We start from the raw sequence: 13,535 nt of genomic DNA on the forward strand, positions 1-13,535 counted from the left end.
ATCAAACTCTTGCAGCAGTAGCACCCATCTGATAAGTCGCGGTTTTGCTTCCTTCTTTGCCATGAGGTATCTCAAGGCTGCATGATCAGTGTAAACCACTACTTTGGACCCCAACAAGTAGGCCCAAAATTTCTCAAAAGCAAACACAATGGCAAACAACTCTTGCTCCGTCACTGTGTAATTCATCTGGGCAGCATTCAGTGTTCTGCTTGCATAATAGATCGGGTGCATAATTTTATTGTGCCTCTGCCCATGCACAACATCTATTGCTAAACCACTAGCATCACACATCAGTTCAAATGGCAAGGACCAGTCAGGAGCAACAATAATAGGAACAATAGTGAGACGCTCTTTTAACTCCTCAAATGCCTTTCGACACTTATCATCAAACATAAACTTAGCCTATTTTTCAAGAAGCCTGCACATTGGGTTAGAAATCTTGGAGAAATATTTGATGAAGCGCCTGTAGAACCCAGCATATCCTAAGAAACTTCGGACACCTTTGACTGAGACAGGTGGTGGAAGTTTTGCAATTACATCAATTTTCGCTTGATCGACCTCAATTCCCTTTTCAGAGATTTTGTGATCAAGGACGATCCCTTCCTTCACCATAAAATGTCATTTCTCCCAATTTAGCATGAGATTTGTCTGCTCACATCTTTTCAGCACTTGACCCAGATGGCCAAGACAATCTTCAAACGAATCCCCCACAACAGAGAAGTCATCCATGAATACTTCCAAGAAGTCCTCTACCATGTCAGAGAAGATTGACATCATGCACCTCTGAAAAGTGGCTGGTGCATTACACTAACCAAACGGCATCCGGCTAAATGCAAACGTCCCATAAGGACAAGTAAAAGTAGTCTTCTCCTGATCTTCTAAAGCAATGTTGATCTGATTGTAGCCCGAATACCCATCAAGGAAACAATAGTAGGAACGCCCCGCTAGTCTATCAAGCATCTAATCAATGAAGGGCATAGGAAAATGGTCCTTGCAAGTGGCTGTGTTGAGCTTGCGATAGTCCATGCAAACTCTCTATCTGGTGACAGTTCTGGTTGGGATCAACTCATTCTTTGCATTCGGCACAACAGTGATGCCGCCCTTCTTAGGAACATATTAGACTGCGCTCACCCATTTACTATCAGCAATTAGGTAAACTACTCCTGCATCTAACCATTTGATGATCTCTTTCTTGACGACCTCTTGCATATTCTCGTTCAGTCGCCTCTGATGCTCTACACTCGGTTTGCTATCCTCCTCCGACTGGATTTTGTGCTCACAGATCCCAGATGGAATACCTCAAATGTCTGCTATGGTCCAACCAATAGCAGGCCTATACTCCCTCAACACCTCCAAAAGCTGTAAAATCTGCTCCTCAGTCAGTAGGGCTGAAACAATCACCTGTAATGTATTGTCCGGACCAAGGAACTCATATTTCAGATGTTATGGGAGCTGCTTAAGTTCCAACTTAGGTGGCTCAATAATCGAAGGCTTTGCTGGAGGAGTTGTTCTATTTTCCAGATCAAGATTTAGCTTCTTTGGGTGGTATGAATATGAACCCATCCCAACAAGTGAATTAACTGTCTCCACATAGCCTTCCATGTCCTCAGCATCGAAATTCACAAGAATACCATCTAGAGCTTCACCCAAACTTTCTTCTTCCATATTGAACTCTACTGCTTCATCAACAACATCAAATGAATCAATTACCGAAATACTCTCGTAAGCATTTGGTAACTTCATCCCTTTGCTAGCCTGAAAAGTCACTTCTTCATCGTTGACTCGGAACTTGATTTCATTTTTCTCCGAATCTATCAGAGCTCTCCCTGTAGCAAGGAAAGGTCTCCCCAGAATAATAGGAATGTCCCCATTAACAGCACAGTCAAGAATCACAAAATCAGCGGGCAACATAAAATCACCAACCCGTATAAGTACATCATCAACCACCCCAACAGGTCTTTTGATAGACCTATCAGCCATTTGTAACCTCATAGTAGTCGGCCTTGGTATCCCCAAACCTGATTGTTTGTATATAACAAGGGGCATCAAATTAATACTCGCCCTATTATCACCCAAAGCTCGAGCAAAATCATGGTGCCCAACCGAACAAGGAATGGTGAACGCCCCAGGATGTCCCTTTTTCTAAATAGTTGTAGTTGAAATGGCGGAACTCACAGTGTGAGTCAAACTCACGATTTCATGTTGAACCGTTTTCTTCTTGGTCAGCAGATCCTTCAAATATCTAGCAAAATCGAGCATCTCCTTGACAGCTTCCAAGAAAGGAAAATTTAGAGATAACTGCTTCAACTGATCATAAAACTTCTCGAACTTAACATCTTCCTTCTTCTTTACCAACCTCTGAGGAAAGGGAGGTTTAGATTTGAAAAGCTGCGTCAAAGGGAGGAGAGCCCCTTTTACAGTCTGCTTGCTTGTGTTATCAGCTTCCTTCACCATCTCTGGAATATCAGCAACCTTTTTGTCAGTAGGATTCTCATCAACAATAATGGATGATTCAGACTGCACCTCATCCTCTTCATCTATCAGCTCAAGATCAATCACCTTCTCATCAGCCCCCTGGAGTATTTTACCACTCCTAGTAGTGATGGCAAACACATGGACTACACCGCCTCCCCCATTCTTTGGATTTGGAATAGTGTCACTCCGAAGTCCTCTCTTTTTAGGAGGGTGCTGCTCTCTAGAAATATCCCTCATCTGTGACTCAAGCTTCTGAATAGCCGCTGTCTGGGAACCCACTGTTTCTGTCAGCCCAGATAAAGTCCTTTCAGACTTAGATTGATTGGCCAGAATCTTCTCAAGCATTGATTCAACCTTCGAACTACCTTGCTCTGTTGACTGCCCTTTCGGTGGTATATAAGGATTGGAACTCTTGTTCCCAAAATTGTTACTGTTGTTGTAGTTCCCTTGGTTCGCACCACCATAATTATTGTTGTAGTTCCTAGATTTGTTATAAGCACCTTGACCTTGCTGAGGTCTCCATTGATTCTGATTCTGATAACCACTTTGGTAGTTTTGTCTTTGGTAACCCCCTTGAGAGTTATTAACATAATTAGCATCTTCAACCTGCATAGGTGGTCCATCATGGAACGGACCATCTTGAGTATGGTACATCCCTTTTGGCAAAACTGTATCATCCTCACAAACATTTACCTTCTTGATATAGGATTCATCAAACTTCTTCGTTAGCAAGGAAATATTTGTTGCAAGTTCTGCTAATGTTTGCTGGGTGTCTTGATTCTCCTTTACTATATTCTGGATCATAGTACTACCATACGGTACCACATCAACATTGTTTGAGTGCCAAGCCTGATTATGAGTCGTCAGCTTGTTAAGTATGTTGGTCACTCGTCGATAAGATTTGTTCATGAAACAACCATTAGCTGCATTATTAGCAACTGACTGCGTCACTGGATCTAGCCCTCGGTAGAACTTCTCTATTAATATGTGTTCCGGAAAACCATGATTCGGGCTCTTCTGCAAATACTCCTTGAATCTCTCCCAAGCTTCATATAGTTGTTCCCCCGGTCGCTGCTTAAATTTATAGATCTTGTCACGAATTTCAGCCTTCTTGCTAGGGGGTACCATTTTGTGAGAAAAGCAGTCACCATCTCTGCCCATGAAGTAATCGAATTTCGGGGCAGCTTCTCAAACCATGTTCTTGCCTCCCCAGTTAAGGAATATTTGAATAACCTCAACAGAATAGCATCTTGTGGAACGTTGTTCTGGATGTGATTAGCACACACATCCACAAAATTCTGAAAAAGATGTTGAGGGTTATTCTCGGTAGAGTTCTGAAAGTATCCCTCAAGCTTCAACAACTGGTAAAGAGAGGAGTCAATTTTCACGCTTGCAGCTGCAACTCGAAGCTGAACAATAGCAGATGCATAGTCCTTCTCCGGAACAAGATCAACGAAAATATTCTCATCATCTGATTCATTCGCCTGATTGTTCAACCGATTCCCTTGGTTGCCAACACGTTGATTTTGCTGATTCTGATTCATGTTCACCTGGTTTACACAGAGTAGCAAACAAGGTGTGATGGAATAAGCAAAAGAGTTCAATCAAAGCAAACACTATTTAGTAATTTCAAAACCGTATTCCCCGGCAACGGTGCCAAAATTTGATACGCTCAAATTACACCTATTAATGGTATAACGCGGACGTTGTCAAATATAGTAACCAGCACGGTTGGGGTCGAATCCCACAGGGAATATGGTGTGAAACGGTTCCAAAATCGTAGAATGCTAAGCTTACGTCTAATGTCTTAATCCGATGGTTTTGGTAATAGTTGGTTTTTCTACGACTAATTGCTATCTACTTGCTTTGGTGGAAATTTATGGTAAAAGAAACTAAGGTTGTGTCCCCGTTGGATAGAGTGTATGATCATGGGTATTGATCTTGATATACTTCTAACAGATCATTATATAAATGCACTTAATCTCTATATGAATCTCTACTATTTTCCAATAAATAAAGATTATCTCTTTCTATGATTTTCCCAAATATAAGAAAGTAACTATGAAGAACGATTAATCATGCCAAGTAAATTCTTCTTATTCCTAAGTGAATTTATTAAACAAAGTTTAAAGCTTTGAGTCCTTGTTATTTATTCTTACCAACCCTAATTATATTTCCCAAATAAATCAAGGTTTATGGCTTTAATCAATGTTTGCAACCATTAATTATGAATGAAGAATGAAGAATAAATAAACCCTAATAATCCATTACGCGTATATCAATCACAACCCAATCACACAACACCCATCATCGGGTTCACAACCCTAGTAAGAGAATTTAGCTACTCATGACAAAGAACAAGAAATAAGAAATTGAAGAATTCATAATTGCTTACTTTGGAAGAAAAGAGGAATTGATAATACTTGAATTGATGTTTGAACCTTCAAAAACTAGAGAGTATTTAATGTTCTAAGCCAAAAGTCAAAATATAATAACTGATAGTAATTAAAACCCTACAATGGACTATTTATAGGTTTCAAAAACGTAAAATTACAGAATTTGTATTTAAGTCCCAGGCGGTACTTATACGGTCCGTACAACTTTCCCTGGACCGTACAAGACTTATACGGCCTTCATCCAGGTGTCTGCAGAGAATAATACGAACTGGCCTTCCATGGTTCATATAATGTTATACGGCTCGTACAATCTTGCTTGTAAAGCATCTTCCAACATCATCGCATCTACTTACACGGCCCGTACAATATTGTACGGTCCGTATAAGTGTCCGTGGTTCAACATCTATCCACTGTGACATTCTGTTACGTTGCCACCTTTTGTACGACCAGAAATACGGTCCGTGCAACTTTCTACAGACCGTGAAAATCAAGCTTCAGTGCAAATTTTCTGTAACTTCTGGTCCTTGAATCGGAACTTCGCGATTTACCTGAAACATGTCAAAAACACATCAAAACCGCACATACTTGCCTAATGGATCCATTCAGTGGAAAATTAAGGAATCGTCCTAACTGGGCGGAGCGATCCTTGTCCTACGGTGACTACGTTGTTTCAGGCTATCTAAGCCTTCTCAGTAATTTGTGCAACTCCCAAAAATATGAACATGATATAGTTGGCTAAGAAGACCTTGATTTTTGTGACATAACTTGTAAACATGGTTTCATGAAAGCATGACTTGTATTTAGCATGTATGTATCTTGTATCATGGCATAAGAGTAATTATATAATATAATTGTATGAAAACTTGTAAAGCATGCAGTATATTTCTTAAAAATATCATAATAGTCATAACTTGCATTTAAGAACCCATAGGATGCAAAACATAGGTTTTTCATAGATTAGGACAGATTCTCAATAACCATAAGGAATTATCAAGAACTTCAATAAAGAATTACTAACAATTTCATACATATTATAATCATGGGACATGGGCCTAGGGTTATCATGATCATAGTCAAAACCCTAGTTTTCGTATAACTTCATAATTTATGGAAGAAGGGCGTGGGGAAGAACAATGATGTTCCCACATGTAAATAGAAACTCTACATACCTAGTAACGTTCCAAACGCGTAATGAAAATCTGAACTTTGAATAAGAATCCCAAAGCCTAGTCTTGAATCCCTTTAATTGGGTTTTCTTGAAAACCCTAAGTTAAGGACATGAAATTCCTACTTATAATTCATGGTAAATTGATGGAATTCACTTAGGATGGTCTTAAGGAGCTTCCCTTGATGCTTGGAGAAGTTGAGAGGAGAGAACTTTCATGTTAGGGCTTAAGAGGAATGAGACTTATGAAATAAAATTGAATTCCCATCTTTTAATTGTCTCAGTCACGGCACTATTACAGACCGTAACACTGGACCGTAATGCGTGTAAAATTTCCAGTGAGGGTCGAGTTTTTGAGGTTGGGTTACGGCAACCTGTTAAGGGCCGTAACTCGTGTTACGGTGCGTAACTATGAACCGTCCTTTGGTCCAAGTTACGAGACGGTGATTTTTCAAGCCTTACCCATTACGGTATGTACGATGATCCATAACACACGTTACGGTCCGTCCCTTGAAGTGTAACGCTGGGTTTTTCTGAACTGAAACATATTTTCGATTCTAACACTCTCCTTCTTGGGTTTCTAACCTCCTGAGTCATGAATATGGTTTAGTACGGATTTACGAAATGTTACAATATGCTTTTGGTCTTGCTAGTGATCCTCTACTGTTTAAAGAGCTTATGAATTGTGTTTTTAGTTCTCGTGTTGGTGATCACATTTTTCTGTTAGATGATGTTATGCTTGGAGATTTAAAAGGTGTATTTGTGCATAAAAGAACTAAGTGGCTTAAATGGTTGCATGGTCACTACCTTGTGTTATTTTTACCAAGTGGTTGTTGTGTTTTCCCACTTATTGTGATTATTGGTTGCAGATCAATGTCAAGATTCAAGGATGAATCTTCTTTAAAGGGAGAGAATGATAACAACCCTGGAAGCTCAAATCCATTGAAGGAGAATCTACTGTCAATGTCAAGATTCGAGGATGAACCTACTTTAAGAAGGGGAGAATGATAGCATCCATGAAAGCTTAACTCAATTGAAGACCAGGAAATATCAGGACATTTTATTGGGCTTCAATTAGTATTGAAAATATGTCTACATTTGGAAGAAGAGCTCCATCCCAAAGTAGATCTTTCTGATTGAGTCTTACAACTATTTGGTGGCCCAAATTGAAGACCAAGACGAGTTGGATTGTGGTGCAAAATCTGTCCAATGAAGGAGCAAGTCCAACAACCCAATTTAGTGTTCTAGAAGCTATTTAATGCTATGTTGACTAACTTTAATGCTTTATTAGACTAATTGTTTGTGGTATTCTGTGCACCTAGGAATTGCACCATATTTACTCTAGTTTGACTACCTTTAAAGCTTTATTGAACAAAGTGTTTTTAGTCTTCTAGGCACCTAGGAAATTTCAGCCTATTTAATGTAGTTCGACTAGTCTATTGGTAGTTTCAAGGGGATGAAAACCCTTTTTAGACTCCTATATAAAGGGGTGTTTTCTTTCATTGTAATGAAGTTTGATCAATAATATTATTAGCCTTGTGGCTTGTGGAGACCTTTGAGGTTCTCTTTAGGGTCCTCCCTTTTTGTTCTACTTTGAACCGTAACTTGGATTCTTTAATTGTAAGATTACTCGTTTGAGTTCCCTCCCTCCAATTCTTCTTCTTCTTAATTAATTCACTGCTTCTTTTACTATTAAACAAGGTTTCAAGTGTCAATAATTGAACTTTTGTTCTTCTTTCTCAAGAATCAATCCTTCCCCCTTTCTAATCTTCTAATTCTAAAGTCTTCTGCTATCTGTGCTGTTATCACTTTTCTTCATTTTCTTCAAAGTCCTCAATGTATTGAAGAGCTTCCACGACAGTCTCAGTAGGTTTGGAAAGAGGATGTTTAGAGGAGGATACAAATTCTTTGGGAATCTGATTCTTATGAGTCCTGGAGAAATTCAGAATTTTGGGTTTCGAGGGAGTGATAGAAGGATCTTGATTTGTCGAACTAGGGAATTTTGGGGGAGAGGATTGAGGCTCTAGGTCTGATGAGATTGGGATTTTAGAGGGTGAGAGAGCAATCTTTATTTCGAGGATGGTTAAAAATTTGTTTTGAGACATGATCGAACTGAGAGAGGAGGAGGTAGAAGCCCAGAGTTCTTCACTAAGAGTTCTATAGAGAGAATAGTTAGAGAATTCAAGAGAGAGTAGGAAGGGAGCCTTTTAGTTAAGGGAAGTCAGTGATGAACCAATATTGATTGGCTGGGAGAACTTTTCTTTATCAACTGGGTTGGTTTAGATAGATGAGGTGTTTTGGATCAGTAGGGTTGATATAAAGAAAACTTTTAATGACATGGCACCCTTTAGCAATTTAAAGACTTATCAGTACTGAAGAACTACTAACCTGAATCCAGGGAACCAGGTCCCTCGACAAACGAGAATCAACATGAACTCTGGAAAAGCAAGTTCTTCAATATTCAATCATCCTAGTATTTCCTTGTGTGTATACCTTTACTCTTGTCATTTGCAAATCATGTAGATGAAAATTTTGGGGGAGCATAACATGTTTGTTATATATGGGAGGCTGTATAGCCAGCTTCCCCACAATCCAAAGGACACACTCTCATTTTGGTAGGTCTTAAGTGAGAACAAGAACTTGATGTATTTTTTCGGCGCAATCTAATATTTGGGCTACACAGAGTATCCGTTTTGACTGCCTCCTCTGACTCAAGCCTTTCAGTAGAATTATTTATCAGACTTAGGAACCCAAACTAATTTGTGTCCCTTATCATGATAAAATGGATGAATTAGATTGTTCTTTGTCCATGTAGGCAACACCTTGTTCCTCCTTGCCCAGAGACCAGGTCCCTCCATTTTGAGTTTCCATTTGATGGATTTCTTTCTCTTTTAAAGATACTGATGTCTAATTCTGAAGGCATCTTTGCGGTAATTTCTCCAAGCATTGTGTGTATTCAGATGATTTCCACTCTTAGCATCAATTTTTTTAACAGGGTTGTTAGGAGTTTTATCGTCCTGAACGTCAATTTTATTATTGCCTTCACATTCAATCATGACTATAGGATCGGTCTCATTCATTGACCAGGACCAATTTAGAGATTTGTCTAGAGAAATACTAATCCCTTTTAGTTCCTCCTGTAGTTGTCTGTTCTTTTCTAGCTCAGAAGTAAACTTCACTTTGAAATTCTAAAGCTCATTCTCCAATTCAGGTTGATCCTTACAGGCTTCTTCCTTTTCTTTTGGAGTATTTATCCATTGCTTCTTTTGATTCTTTAACAGAGAGTTTTCTCTTATTACTTTAGCAATTTGATTTTTCAGATCTGCAATGGATGCTCCCATGTCGTTGTTACACTTCGGAAAATTATCCGTTGGTACGCAAGTGAATGAACTAGTGATAGGTATGGGTGCATGATGTCCATGAGCAAGAAACGACGTTTGATGACCTTAGGCGAGATTTCGAAGGTATCCGATGTGAGATGAGAAAGTTGGCTAAATTAAGATGAGATATAAGGTGAGCAATGCATGTGCATGGACGTGGGTGATTAAAATGAGAAGTCTAAGAAATATGGAAAGTTGCAGAATTTCAACTGCCCAGTGGTCGTAAAGTGCTAGGACGGACCGTAAACTGGTATACGGTCCGTAAACTAGCAGGTCATAAACTGCCATGCAAGGCTTCAACTTTCTGCCAGCCGAGAAATGGTAAAATACGACCTGGAGGACGGACCGTAAAGTGATTTACGGCCCGTAAACCATGGTCGTAAATCACCATGCAAGCAGCCAAAGCTTCTGGTTCTGGAAATGGTTAAATACGATTGCGACGGACGGTCCGGAAACTGCAATACGGGCCGTAAACCATGATGGACGACCACTGTTCACCTCAGCACAAATTTTGCAAGCCATTAAATAAAGGGACCAACACTTGTTTTATTTCATTACAACATTACACCAGTTCTCTCTAAAACCTCTCTCTACATTTATTATACAATTTTTCAAGGATATTTAAGGATCAACAACATAAAACAAGGTGAATCAAGAGTAAGGACATCATTAAAGATCTTCTAGGTCAAGAAATCCAAATGGAGAAAAACTAGGGTTTTGCTCAAAGTGGAGTATTATTAACCAAAGCTTGTTCCTACAACTTCTAAGGTAAGATTCATGATTTTTACATGATGTTTAAAGTATTGAAGAGTTGAAATACATGGATTGTAGAAAATATGGTCAAGTAGGTCATGAATGATGAATAGTGACATTTTGAGGAATAGTTTGAATTGAATCATGAATGTTGTTGTGTTGTGATATGAATGTATTTTAAATGGTACTAAGATCATGACCTAGACACTTTAGACGAATGGACGAAGTTGGATGTTATGACCATGAATATGGGTGAATTAGAGGCAAATTAAGGAATCTAGATAATGTGGATAATGTGAATGACTAATGGCCATTGTTATGATATTAATGAAGGTATAGACGCTAGCATTGGAAGGAAGCGTGCAAGTGTAGAATAGTCCGACGAAAAGGTATGTAAGGCTAACCCTTCTTTCATAATGCATGTTTCTTTGGCCAAACTCTTAAATCCTCTATATGAGTATGTTGTCTTCAAATGATTGATATTCCGAGCTCATAAGCTCACGATCCTTGATGTGTACTACGATTGTACTACGCACCTCGTACGACGAGTAAGCCTATGATATAGAAGTAACGATAATGATAATGATATCAATAATGATGCAAAAGGTGCCTACGGGCTATTATACTTATATGTGCCTATGAAGGGCTATAATGAACCCCGAGCTTATAACGCCGGGTAAAATATATATGTATGAAGTATGTATACGATTACGAAATGCGCGCACACCTCTGCAGATGGTACGGATAACCCTGAAGCCTTGGTAGGGCCAGGTATGAGTAACCTTGAGCCTTGGTTGGCCAGGTATGTATGAAACACCGATCCTATGAGGTCGGGTATGCTATGTAAATGCTATGTATATGAAATTTCTATGTATATAATATGAATATGAATGAGATAAGACTATGTATAAGAATACGAATAAGGACATGTATACGAATATGAGCACAAGTATGGTACGAGTACAATTATGGAATACGGATGATGACGTAGGTGTACTAATACGTATGAAAAATGGAAAGTCCTACGAAAGGCAGGTAAGTGCTATGACGATGATATTATTGTCTCCCCCTCCTATGCTATTTCATATGTTGTTCATGATGCTTATTTATTGATGTTGTTCATGCTTTACATACTCAGTACATTCTTCGTACTGACGTCCTTTTGTTTGTGGACGCTGCGTCATGCCCGCAGGTGCACAGGGAGACAGACTTGATCCATAGCTGCCTATTCGGAGATTACATAGAGAGCTCCATTTCCTTCGGAGCCATATCTTTTGGGTACTCATTCTATTGTGTATATAATTATGGGCATAGCGGGGTCCTGTCCCGCTAATGTGATATGTTATACTCTTAGAGGCTCGTAGACATGTGTGTGTGTGGGTAGATGTGTTTGGCCTTGTCGGCCTATGTTTTGTATATCATTTTGTCGGCCACGTTGGCCCATGTACATTGATGTGGCATAGATGCCTATGATGATATAAATGTGCTGTTGTCCAAATGGGACTAGTTGACGAATGAATGGAAATGCATGTATAATTATGTGGCTCACCTAGATGTAAGCATAAGAGTACGCTAAGAGGGTGCCTGGGTGGGCTAGCACCGGGTGCTCGTCGCGGCCCCGAGTCGGGTCGTGACAAAAGTGGTATCAGAGCAGTTCAGTCCTAGGGTGTGTCTACGAGCCGTGTTTAGTAGAGTCTTGGTTATGGGTGTGTTGCACGCCACACTTATAAACAAGAAGCTGCAGACATTGTAGGAATGATTGACCTTCTTTCTTCATAAGAATCGTGCGATAGAGCTATGATGTAAGAAATTCTTGTTCCTGAATCGTGTGTTGTGTACTTCAGAGATGCCTAAAAATAAAAAGGCTATGGCAGCGCAAAGAGGCAAGACGGTGGCAGAGAAGCGGGCTAAGAAAGCACCGCCACCGGTAGTAGAGGAAAGTGAGTCCTAGGGTGCGGCTCAATCTCAGTCCTCCCAGACAGTGCCCGTCTCTGAGGAGCGTGAGAGAGCCTCAGCCCCAGCTCCAGCACCTCCAGCTCCTCCACCAAATGCTTCGGGCCAAGATGTAAAAGAGGCCATTACTTTATTGACCCAATTGGTTGCGGCCCAGGCTCAGAGGCACAGTTCAGGGTATGGTGATAGGGCTGTTAGTGCAAGAGCCCGTGATTTCATTACTTTGAACCCTCCGGAATTCTTTGGGTCAAAACCGGAGGAGGATCCCCAGGACTTTATTGATGGTATGCTAAGGACGCTCCGGTTGATACATGCTTCGGACAACGAGTCAGTGGAGTTAGCGTCATATAGATTGAGAGATGTCTCGATTCAGTGGTATACAGTATAGATGGCTTCACGGGGAGCAAATGCACCTCCCCGGTATGGTAAGAGTTTGTAGATGCCTTTCTCCATCATTATATGCCCCTAGCAGTTCGGCGAGCTAGGGCCGATAAATTCTTAAATTTGAGGCAAGGCAGTATGAGTGCCCTAGAGTATAGCCTCCGTTTTAACTCCTTGGCCAGGTATGCTTCGGCCATGGTAGCAGATATGGGCGACAGGGTACACCGATTTGTAAAGGGCCTAGGGCCCCATCTTATGGACAAAAGCTTGACTGCGTCCCTTCAGGACGGTATGGGTATTGCACGCATTCAGGCACATGCTCAGAACTTAGAGGAAAGCCTACAGCAGCGGAGAAGTGAACGTGAACAGGATAAGGGACATAGCAAGAGGGCCAGATCTTCGGGCCCAATAAGTGAGTCCAGAGGCGGACACAGGCAACAGTTCCCTAGACATTCGGGCTATTCTATGACCAGTGCACCTCCACGGTTTTCAGGCCATAGCCTTGATAGATCTACTCATCCCGGGCCGAGTCAGAGTTATTCGGGGTCCCAGTTTAGTGGTGATTCAGGCCAGTCAATGCCACCTATACCATGATGTTCCCAGTGTGGGAAGTCGCATTGGGGTCAATGCCGATTGGGTTCAGATGTTTGCTATTCATGTGGTCGACCAGGCCATATTATGCGTGATTGCCCCTCAGTACATGATAGAGGTAGGACCCAACCATCAGGGTCGGTAGCCGGATCTTCGACATCTGTACGCCCTACGGGGCCGGGTTCACATACGCCAGTCGGCCATGGTAGAGGTAGAGGCAGAGCTCCTAGTACTATTGGCCCTCAGCACCGTATTTATGCCTTGGTTGGACGCCAAGATCTAGTGTCTTCTCCTGACGTGGTCACAGGTATATTATCGGTATTCTCTCATGATGTATATGCTTTGATTGATCCGGGCTCCACGTTATCATATGTTACTCCTTATATTGCGGGTCAATTTATAGTCGAGCCGGAGTCGATCAACCCTTTTGAGGTGTCCACA

The 13,535-nt window shown here is 40.8% G+C and overlaps 1 non-coding gene across 1 annotated transcript; it reads left to right on the forward strand.

Moving 5' to 3' along the window:
- The first annotated feature begins 3,472 nt into the window (after positions 1 to 3,472).
- Positions 3,473 to 3,578, forward strand: LOC132634429 (small nucleolar RNA R71). Its single transcript, XR_009580155.1, has one exon. It is a non-coding gene; the product is annotated as a small nucleolar RNA R71 (small nucleolar RNA).
- Positions 3,579 to 13,535: the final 9,957 nt, after the last annotated feature.

Source organism: Lycium barbarum, chromosome 3 (assembly GCF_019175385.1).
Source record: "Lycium barbarum isolate Lr01 chromosome 3, ASM1917538v2, whole genome shotgun sequence".
Lineage (NCBI taxonomy): Eukaryota > Viridiplantae > Streptophyta > Magnoliopsida > Solanales > Solanaceae > Lycium > Lycium barbarum.